Source organism: Arachis duranensis, chromosome 3, assembly GCF_000817695.3.
Source record: "Arachis duranensis cultivar V14167 chromosome 3, aradu.V14167.gnm2.J7QH, whole genome shotgun sequence".
Lineage (NCBI taxonomy): Eukaryota > Viridiplantae > Streptophyta > Magnoliopsida > Fabales > Fabaceae > Arachis > Arachis duranensis.
In genome coordinates, this window is record NC_029774.3 from 31692433 (window position 1) to 31704012 (window position 11580).

General features: G+C 38.2%; 1 non-coding gene across 1 annotated transcript; it reads right to left on the reverse strand.

Annotated features, from left to right (window-relative positions):
* Positions 1-2917: 2917 nt before the first annotated feature.
* LOC127746016 (small nucleolar RNA R71) lies at positions 2918-3025 on the reverse strand. Its single transcript, XR_008007637.1, has one exon. It is a non-coding gene; the product is annotated as a small nucleolar RNA R71 (small nucleolar RNA).
* Between the last annotated feature and the right edge of the window lie 8555 nt (positions 3026-11580).

Consider the following 11580-nt stretch of genomic DNA (forward strand, 5'->3'; position numbering starts at 1 on the left):
CGAAGTATACTCTCTTGGGTCTCTGATCCACGGATTCACATCTTCTCTCCTGACAACAGAGCATCCGACCCCGTGATTAGGATCTTCGTGGTATAGGCTAGAATCAATAGACAGCATTCTTGAGATCTGGAAAGTCTAAACCTTGTCTGTAGTATTCTGAGTAGGATCTGGGAAGGGATGACTGTGAGAAGCTTCAAACTCGCGAATGTTAGGCACAGTGACAGTATGCAAAAGGATCAATGGATCTTATTCCGACACAAGTGAGAACCGATAGATGATTAGCCCTGTGGTAGCTGTGCCTAGTATTTTTCATCTGAGACGAGAAATCTGACAGTTGATTTGCCGTACAGAGACCGTAGCCAGACCATTTTCATTGAGAGGATCATACAGCTTGCCATGGAAAGGATGACACATGATTGGATGAAGACAATAGGAAAGTAGAGGTTCAGAAGCAACAAAGTATCTCCAAACGCTTATCTGAAATTTCCACCAATGAATTACATAAGTATCTCTATGTTATTTTTCGTCTTATCTATCTTTTAATTATCAATACCTCATAACTATTTGAATCCGCCTGACTGAGATTTACAAGATGACCATAGCTTGCTTCAAGCTGTCAATCTCCGTGAGATCGACCCTTACTCACATAAGGTATTACTTAGATGACCCAGTGCACATGCTAGTTAGTTGTGCGGAGTTGTGAAAAGTGTGATCATAATTTCGTGCATTAAGTTTTTGGCGCCGTTGCTGGGGATTGTTCAAGTTTGGACAACTGACGGTTCATCTTGTTGCTTAGATTAGGTAACTTTCTTTCTTGTTTCAACCTTTATTTTGTTTTCAAAAAAAAGTTTTTGAAAAAAAATACAAAAAAATATTTTTTAAAATAATAAAAACCAAAAAAAAATTTGTGTTTCTCGTTTGATTCTAGTGTCAAATTCTAAGTTTGGTGTCAATTGAATGTTTTCAAATTTTCTCAAGTTTTCGAAAAAAAATCATGCATTGTGTTCTTCTGTGATCTTCGAGTGTTCTTGATGATTTTCTTTGTCTGATCTCATGATTTTCCTTTTTGTATTTTATGTTGTTTTTCATATGAATTTTCAAAATCATAGTGTCTGAACATTCAAAATTTCTTAAGTTTGGTGTCAATTGCATGTCTTTCTTTTCTTAAAAAAAGTTTCAAAAATATGTTTTTGATGTTCATCATGATCTTTAAAGTGTTCTTGGTGTTCATCTTGACATTCAAAGTGTTCTTGCATGCATTATTGGTTTGATATTAAATTCTTATGTTTTGAGTCATTTTGTGTTTTTCTCTCCTCATTAAAAATTCAAAAAAAATAAAAATAAAAATATCTCTTTTCAAGTAAATAATACAGAGAAATGAAGATTCATAACATACATCAGAGGAATCACAGAGAAAAAGTTGGGCGTTTAGAAAAACGCCCAGTAAAGAAGGAATTCTGGCATTAAACGCCAGTCAGGGTATCTGGCTGGGCGTTAAATGCCCAAAGAGGTAGCATTCTGGGCGTTAAACGCCAGAATGGATAGCATCCTGGGCGTTTAACGATAGGATGACATAGGGGAGGTAATTTCGTTACAAATTCAATTTTTTTTTCAAATTTTCATGTTTTAATTCATAATTTTCTGCATAAAAATGTTTTTAATTTTCTTTTAAAAAAAAACTAATTTTTCAAAAAAATCTTTTTCTTAAATTTATATTACATTCTCAAAAATCCTTGCTAACAATTAATGTTTTGATTAAAAAATTTTAAGTTTGTTCCTTTCTTGTTAAGAAAGGTTCAATCTTTAAATTTTAGAATCATATCTTTTAGTTTCTTGTTAGTCAAGTCATCAATTTTAAAAATCAAATCTTTTTAATTTCTTTTTCAATCATATCTTTTTCAATAAAATCTTTTCAATCATATCTCTTTTTTTTTATCAATTCTTCATCAATCATATCTTTTTAAAATTTTAATTTCAAAATCTTTTTCTAACTTCTTATCTTCTCAAAATTTACTATTTCTTATCTTTTTCAAAACTACCTAACTACATCTCTCACCTCTAATTTTCAAAAATCACTAACCATTTTTCAAAAATATTTTTAATTAACTAATTGTTTTCAATTCTAATTTTATTTTATTTATTTTTCAAATTTTCAAAAACTCTCTCATCTCTTTCTATTTATTTTATTTAATGGCTAACAATTCTCTTCTGCTCATCTAAAAAATTCAAATCCTCTCCCTTTCTCTGTGTTCGAATTCTTCTTAATCTCTCTCTACCTCATTCTTCTATTCTTCTTTTCTGCTGACACCTCAAGGAATCTCTATACTGTGACATAGAGAATTCCACTACTCCCTTTTGTTCTCTTCTATTTCATATGAGCAGAAACAGGGATAAAAACATTCTTGTTGAAGCTGATCCTGAACCTGAAAGAACTCTGAAGAAGAAGCTAAGAGAAGATAAAGCACAACACTCCGGAGAGGACCTTACAGAGAATTTCAAAAAAGAAGCAGACATGGCAGCCGAACCCAACAACAATGCTAGAGATGCAAGGAAGATGCTTGGTGACTATACTGCACCAACTTCCAATTTCTATGGAAGAAGCATCTCAATTCCTGTCATTGGAGCAAACAAATTTGAGCTTAAGCCTCAATTAGTTTCTCTAATGCAGCAGAATTGCAAGTTTCATGGACTTTCATCGGAAGATCCTCATCAGTTCTTAGCTGAATTTTTGCAGATCTGTGATACTGTCAAGACCAATGGGGTTGATCCCGAGATCTATAGACTTATGCTTTTCCCTTTTGCTGTAAGAGACAAAGCTAGGATATGGTTGGGCTCACAACCTAGAGAAAGTCTGAACTCTTGGGACAAGTTGGTCAATACTTTCTTGACCAAATTCTTTCCACCTCAAAAGATGAGCAAGCTTAGAGTGGAAGTCCAAACCTTTAAACAGAAGGAAGGTGAATTCCTCTATGAAGCTTGGAAAAGATTTAAGCAATTAACCAAAAGGTGTCATTCTGATATGCTTCCAGAATGGAGCATCATATGCATATTCTATGATGGTCTGTCTGAATTGTCCAAGATGTCATTGGACTATTCTGCTGGTGGATCTCTTCATCTGAAAATCCCTGCAGAAGCCTAAGAACTCATTAAGATGGTTGTAAATAACCAGTTCGTGTACACTTCTAAAAGAAATCATGTGAATAATAGGATGACTCAGAAGAAAGGAGTTCTTGAGATTGATACTCTGAATGCCATATTGACTCAGAATAAAATATTGACTCAGCAAATCAATATGATTTCTCAGAATCTGACTGGATTGCAAGCTGTATCCGGCAGTGCTAAAGAAGCCTCCTCAGAAGGAGAAGCTTATGACCTTGAGAATCCTGCAATGGAAGAGGTGAATTACATGGGAGAATCCTATGGAAACACCTATAATCCTTCATGGAGGAATCATCCAAATTTCTCATGGAAGGATCAATAGAAGCCTCAACAAGGCTTCAACAACAATAATGGTGGGAGAAATAGATTTGGCAATAGCAAACCTTTTCCATCATCTTCTCAGCAACAGATAGAGAATTCTGAGCAGAGCTTCTCTGGCTTAGCAAACATAGTCTCTGATCTATCTAAGACAACTCTCAGTTTCATGAATGAAACAAGATCCTTCATCAGAAATTTGGAGGTACAAGTGGGTCAGCTGAGTAAAAGAGTTACTGAAACTCCTTCTAGTACTCTCCCAAGCAATACAGAAGAGAATCCCAAAGGAGAGTGCAAGGCCAAAACTATAACCAAAATAGCCGAACCTAGAGAGAGTGAAAAGGCAGTGATTCCTAGTGAGGAAGACCTCAAGGGACATCCACTGACCAATAATAAGTTTCCTATTGAGGAACCAGAGGAATCTGAGGCTCATAGAGAGACCATAGAAATTCCACTGAACTTACTATTGTCATTCATGAGCTCTGATGAATATTCTTCCTCTGAAGAGGACGAAGACATTGTTGAAGAGCAAGTTGCTCAGTATCTAGGAGCAATCATGAAGCTTAATGCCAAATTATTTGGTAATGAGACTTAAGAGGATGAACCTCCATTGCTCATTAATGAACTGAATACATGGATTCAGCGGACATTGCCTCAAAAAAAATCGGATCCCGGAAAGTTCTTAATACCTTGCACCATAGGCACCATGACCTTTGAAAAGGCTTTGTATGACCTGAGGTCGGGTATCAACCTCATGCCACTCTCTGTAATGGAGAAACTAGGGATCTTTGAGGTACAAGCTACAAGAATCTCACTAGAGATGGCAGACAAATCAATAAAACATGCTTATGGAGTTGTAGAGGATGTCTTAGTGAAGGTTGAAGGCCTTTACGTCCCTGCTGACTTCATAATCCTAGACACTGGGAAGGATGAGGATGAATCCATCATCCTTTCAAGACCCTTCCTAGCCACAGCAAGGGCTATGATTGATGTGGACAGAGGAGAGTTAGTCCTTCAATTGAATGAGGACTACCTTGTGTTCAAGACTCAATGATCTTCTTCTGTAAACATGGAGAAGAAGCATGAAAAGCTTCTCTCAATACAGAGTCAGACAGAGCCCCCACACTCAACTTCTATGTTTGGTGTTGGGAGGCCACAACCATACTCTGAGCATCTGTGAAGCTCTATAAGAGCTTCCTGTCAAGCTATTGACATTAAAGAAGCGCTTATTGGGAGCAACCCAATTTTATTTATCTATATTAATTACTTTTTCATTTTATTCTCCATTGTTAGTATATGTTTTCTTTAGGTTGATGATCATGTGAAGTCACAAAAATAGCTGCAGAATTAAAGTGGAATCAAAAACAGCATCAAAAACAGCACACCCTGGAGGACGAGCTTACTGGCGTTTAAACGCCAGTATGGATAGCAAAATGGGCGTTTAACGCCCAGTCTAGCAGCATTCTGGGCATTAAATGCCAGAAATGGCATCCAGACTGGCATTTAACGCCAAAAAAGGATGTCTGGTGTCTGGCTGGAGTTAAACGCCAGAACTGGCAGCCAGCCTATCGTTTAACGCCAGAAAGGGGCATCAGCCTGTCGTTTAACGCCAAAAATGCCACACAGAGGGCGTTTAAACGCCAGAAAGGTGTAGGGATGAGAAATCCTTGACACCTCAGGATTTGTGGACCCCACAAGATCCTTACCTACCCTAACTTACTCTCATTCCTCTTCACACATATCAAATCCTACCCTCTTCCCCATAATCTCTTCACGACTCACATCCATCCACTATTTCCCATCATACAACTCACCTACCCCACCCACTCAAATTCAAACCATTTACCTCCCAAACCCAACCTCTATCACACGGATTCCCTCTCCCCTTTACCCTATAAATACCCCTCCTTACTCATTCATTTTCACACATCACAAACACTCCCAACCCCCCTTGGCCGAACCACTCTTACACCTCCATCTCCTCCATTTCTTCTTCTTTTCCTCCTTTTTTTCTTCTTTTGCTCGAAGATGAGCAAACCTTTTAAGTTTGGTGTCGGAAAAAGCGTTAGTTTTTATTTTTTCATAACCATTAATGGCACCTAAGACCAGAGAAACCTCTAGAAAGAGGAAAGGGAAGGCAATTGCTTCCAACTCTGAGTCATGGGAGATGGAGAGATTCATCTCAAAAGCCCATCACTAAAAAGAGGATAGAGCAAATAAGAGAGTCCACTCATGGACCTCAACAAGAGCATGAGAAAGTCCCTCATCAATAAATCCCTGAGATGCCTCAAGGGATGCATTTTCCTCCACACAACTATTGGGAGCAACTCAACACCTCTTTAGGAGATTTGGGTTCTAACATGGAGCAACTAAGGATGGAGCACCAAGAGCACTCTATTATCCTCCATATAGAGAGGACTAAAGAGCCATGAGGGAGGAGCAATAAAGGCAAGGAAGAGATATTGAGGAGCTCAAGCACTCCGTAGGATCTTCAAGAGAAAGAACTAGCCGCTGTCACTAAGGTGGACCCGTTCTTTAATTTCCTTGTTCTTGTTTTTTTATTTTTCGGTTTTTATGTTTTATGTTTTGTCTATATTGGTGACTTTATTACATGATCATTAGTTTTAGTGTCTATGTCTTAAGGCTATGAATGTTCCATAAATCCTTCACCTTGCTTAAAAGAAAAATGTTTCTATTTGCAAAAGAACAAGAAGTACATGAATTTCGAATTCTATCTTGAAATTAGTTTAATTATTTTGATGTGGTGACAATACTTTTTGTTTTCTGAATGAATGCTTGAACTGTGCATATTTTTTATAGTGAAGTTTATGAATGTAAAATTGTTGGCTCTTGAAAGAATAATGAAAAAGAGAAATGTTATTGATAATCTGAAAAATTATAAAATTGATTCTTGAAGCAAGAAAAAGCAGTGAAAAACACAAAGCTTGCGAAAAAAAGGCAAAAAATAAAGAAAAAAAAAAGAGAAAAAGAAAAAGCAAGTAGAAAAAGCCAATAGCTCTTTAAACCAAAAGGAAAGAGCAAAAAGCCAGTAACCCTTTAAAATAAAAGGCAAGGGTAAAAAGGATCCAAGACTTTGAGCATTAATGGATAGGAGGGCCCAAAGGAATAAAATCTTGGTCTAAGCGGCTAAATCAAGCTGTCCCTAACCACGTGCTTGTGTCATGAAGGTCCAAGTGAAAAGTTTGAGACTGAGTGGTTAAAGTCGTGATCCAAAGCAAAAAGAGTGCGCTTAAAAACTTTGGACACCTCTAACTGGAGACTCTAGCAAAGCTGAGTCACAATCTGAAAAGGTTCACCCAGTTATGTGTCTGTGGCATTTATGTATCCGGTGGTAATACTGGAAAACAATATGCTTAGGGTCACGGCCAAGACTCATAAGTAGCTGTGTTCAAGAATCAACATACTGAACTAGGAGAATCAATAACACTATCTGAATTCTGAGTTACTATGGATGCCAATCATTCTGAACTTCAAAGGATAAAGTGAGATGCCAAAACTGTTCAGAAGCAAAAAGCTACTAGCCCCACTCATCTAATTAGAACTAAGCTTCATCGATATTTTGAGATTTATTATATATTCTCTTCTTTTTATCCTATTTTGTTATTAGTTGCTTGGGGACAAGCAACAATTTAAGTTTGGTGTTGTGATGAGCGGATAATTTATACGCTTTTTGGCATTGTGTTTAGGTAAATTTTAGTATGTTTTAGTTACTTTTTAGTATATTTTATTAGTTTTTATGCAAAATCACATTTCTAGAATTTACTATGAGTTTGTGTGTTTTTCTGTGATTTCAGGTATTTTCTAGCTGAAATTGAGGGACCTGAGCAAAAATCTGATTCAGAGGCTGAGAAAGGACTACAGATGTTGTTGGATTCTGACCCTCCTGCACTTGAAGTAGATTTTCTGGAGCTACAGAAGCCCAATTGGTGCTCTCTCAATTGCGTTGAAAAGTAGACATCTTGGGCTTTCCAGAAATATATAATAGTTCATACTTTGCCCGAGACTTGATGGCCCAAACTGGCGTCCAAACGCCCACCAAAGACCCTTTTCTGGCGTAAAACGCCAGAACTGGCACCAAAGCTGGAGTTAAATGCCCAAACTGGTACCCAAGCTGGCGTTTAACTCCAAGGATGGCCTATGCACGTAAAAGTTTCAAAGCTCAGCCTAAGCACACACCAAGTAGGCCCCGAAAGTGAATTTCTGCATTATCTACTCATTTTCTGTAAACCTAGTTTACTAGTTTAGTATAAATAGCACTTTTTACTATTGTATGAGGGTCTTCTTTGGAACCCTTGAGCTTTATGATCATCTTTGGGGAGGATGGCCATTCGGCCATGCCTAGACCTTTTTCTCTTATGTATTTTTAACGGTAGAGTTTGTACACCTCATAGATTAAGGTGAGGAGCTCTGTTGTTCCTCATGAATTAATGCAAGTACTATTGTTTTTCCTTCAATTCACGCCTACTTCTTCTCCAAGATATACTCTTGTACTTAATTCAGTTAAGTCAGAATGAAGGGGTGACCCGTGACAATCATCCACTATCTTCAGTACTCGCTTAGCCAAGATCTGCGTGCCTGACAACCACAAAGTGGTCTACATGATGTTCAACATAGTCATTGGACGTCAACTGGAGTATACTCTCTTGGGTCTCTGATCCATGGATTTGCATCGTCTCTCCTGACAACAGAGCATCTAAACCCGTGATTAGGATCTTCGTGGTATAGGCTAGAATCAATAGACAGCATTCCTGAGATCCGGAAAGTCTAAACATTGTCTGTGGTATTCCAAGTAGGATCTGAGAAGGGATGACTGTGAAGAGCTTCAAACTCGCGAATGTTGGGCGCAGTGACAGTGTGCAAAAGGATCAATGGATCTTATTCCGACACAAGTGAGAACCGACAGATGATTAGCCCTACGGTAGCTGTGCCTGGTATTTTTCATCCGAGACGAGAAATCCGACAGTTGATTAGCCGTACAGAGTCCATAGCCGGACTATTTTCACTGAGAGGATCATACAGCTTGCCATGGAAGGGAGGACGCATGATTGGATGAAGACAATAGGAAAGCAGAAGTTCAGAAGCAACAAAGCATCTCCAAACGCTTATCTGAAATTTCCACCAATGAATTACATAAGTATCTCTATGTTATTTTCCATCTTATCTATCTTTTAATTATCAATACCTCATAACCATTTGAATCCGCCTGATTGAGATTTATAAGATGACCAAAGCTTGCTTCAAGCCATCAATCTCCGTGGGATCGACCCTTACTCACGTAAGGTATTACTTGGACGACCCAGTGCACTTGCTGGTTAGTTGTGTGGAGTTGTGAAAAGTGTGATCATAATTTCGTGCACCAATTATGCACTTCATGAGGAACACTAAGTCTCGAAAAGGGACCATGGCATTCAAGATTAATTTGGAAAAAGCTTATGACAGGGTAGACTGGCATTTTTTGGAAGCTACTTTTGTCTGGTTTGGGTTTCCAAAGGCTACCATTAATCTTATATTGAATTGTGTGACTTCCTCTTTGTTGGCAATTTTGTGGAATGAGAACAGGCTCCAAAATTTCAATCCAAAGAGAGGGTTGAGGCAAGGAGATCCCATGTCTCCTTATCTATTTGTACTCTGTATGGAAATGCTTGCCTGCTTTATCTCTCATAGAGTTTCCCAAGGTTTGTGAAACCCGGTAGCGGTTTTTAAGAACGGACCACGACTCTCTTATTTGATGTTTGCAGATGATCTTTTGCTTTTCTGTAAGGTATCGAAAGCTCAAGTAATAGAGGTTATGCATTGCCTGCACTTGTTTTCTAGAGCGTCAGGTTTGAAGGTAAATTTTCATAAGTCAAAGGCCCAGTGTTCCAATAGGGTGTCGAAGAGGAGAAAAGAGGTTCTCTCAGGGGTCTCTAACATCCAGTTCTGCAATGATTTGGGTAAATACTTGGAAATTAACATCAGTCATGCTAGAGCTTCCAGGAAGACGGCTCATGAGGTTATTGAAAAAATTGCGAGGAAGCTCTCAAGTTGAAAAGGATGCCTGCTGAATAAGGCAAGAAGGCTTTGTCTTGTTAAATCGGTTATGGCCTCTATCCCGATTTATGAAATGCAAATTTCTCTTCTCCCAAAGTATGCATGTAATAAAATTGATTCCTTGATAAGACAGTTTTTGTAGAAAGGTCAAGCGACCAGCAAAGGGCTACCTCTGGGCAGGTGGGAGGTCACCATAACTCCTAAAGGGGAAGGAGGATTGGGTATTAGGGATACTTACTGTGCTAACATGGAGCTTCTGGAAAAGTTGGTATGGGATTGTGAGAAGTTGTGGGTGCAGGTTCTGAAGCATAAATATATCAGGAATCAATCTGGTATGAACGAAAACAGTAGAAATTCTTCATCGGCTACCTGGAAGAACATTGTTAGTGCCTATGAGCATCTCAAGGAAGGACTTCATTGGAATATTAGGGATGTCCACAAATCAGTTTGGTATGATGAGTGGACTCCTTTTGGTAAACTTTGCAACCTTGTTCATTATGTACATATTTCCGAATTAGATTTCATAGTGGCTGACTTATGGAAAGGGGTGTCTTGGGAGGTTGATAGTCTTACCACGCCTATTTCGCATGAGATTAAGCAGTTTATTTGTGGTCTGAGATATCCTAGTTCGACTGAGTTGGAGCCACAGTGGGAGTGGTGGCCTGTAGCAACAAAAAAGTATAGTGCAAGAGAGGGTTATAGATGGTTATTAGAGAAAACATTAAATTGGAATGCCAATATTAACTGGAACTCGTTGTGGAATACAAACATTCCAGAGAAGTTCAAATTTACTATGTGGCTTGGCTTACATGATGCTCTACCAACTGAGATCTTTCGATTCAGGCGGCAATTAGCTACTTCAGATATGTGTAAGAGATGTAACAAGGCGAGGAAACCGTGGAGCATTGCCTTAGAGACTGTGAACGATCAAAGGCAATTTGGCATATGTTGGATCCTAGTATCCTGGACTCGACGGCTGGTACTGCTCTTGAAGAGTAATTTCGGAAGGCCTTGGCTAACAATGAGGTGTCTTTTGATGCAGGACTTTGATGGGTATGTAGACATAGGTGCAATGATATATTCAATACTGACAATCCTTGGACAGACCACAAGGTTGTTGCCTTGGCCAGAATTACTGCCAAGGACTTACAGGTTTATAGGAATCGAAACAATGCCTTTAGGTTTCTCTGAAATTGCTTGTGTTGGGAACCACCGGTAGGCAACAGTTTAAAGTTAATTGTGATGCAAGCTTGTATCTGGATTCAAATTAGCGGGATTTGGGTGTATTATTAGAGATTCTAAGGGAGATTGGATCTCGGACTGTTCTGGAAACATTCCCCCTAGTCTATCATCAGATGTGAATTATTTGCTTGTAGGGGGCTGGTTTTAGCTTGGGATTGCGGTTTGAGAGATATTATATATAAAACGGATTGTCTTGACATTCTGCCCATCATGCATGATCTTACAAGTGGGTATTCATCTGAAGTAATAGATTTGGTTCACAAAATTCAGGAGCTTTTATCTCGTCCTTGACTTGTTCACATTGAGTCGGTATCTCGAGAAGCAAAAAGAACTACAGATTGGATGGCTAGATATGATGCTAAGAGTAACTCTAATCATGTTATTTGGTCTGAGCCTTGTGTTGATCTCAACAAATCATCCACTCGAATATAAAATAGTATTTACTTTGTTTCTTTTCCTGTTTAAACACACAAACAAAATTTACGTTGAGTTTGACTATTTAAGGTGTTTGAATGACTAAATAATAATAAAATATTATTATTAATTATTATTTTTTTTTTCTATAGATTCAGATCCATCTTATCAAACAGAGTCTAACCATAGGAAAGTTTTCAAATGATTTAGTCTCTTCTACTGGAACTCTGAAGTGCCATGGTGCAGTGCCGTGGAGATATATAGTTAAAAATGTAGAGGGTGTAGATTTATTGGAATTATTTTGTGGTAGAAGCACAGAGAAACAATGTAAGGTCTTCCCTAAACCTGTTCAAACGGTGAGCTGAAAAGTAACAGGGGTATATTGATATTGAGGGCAGA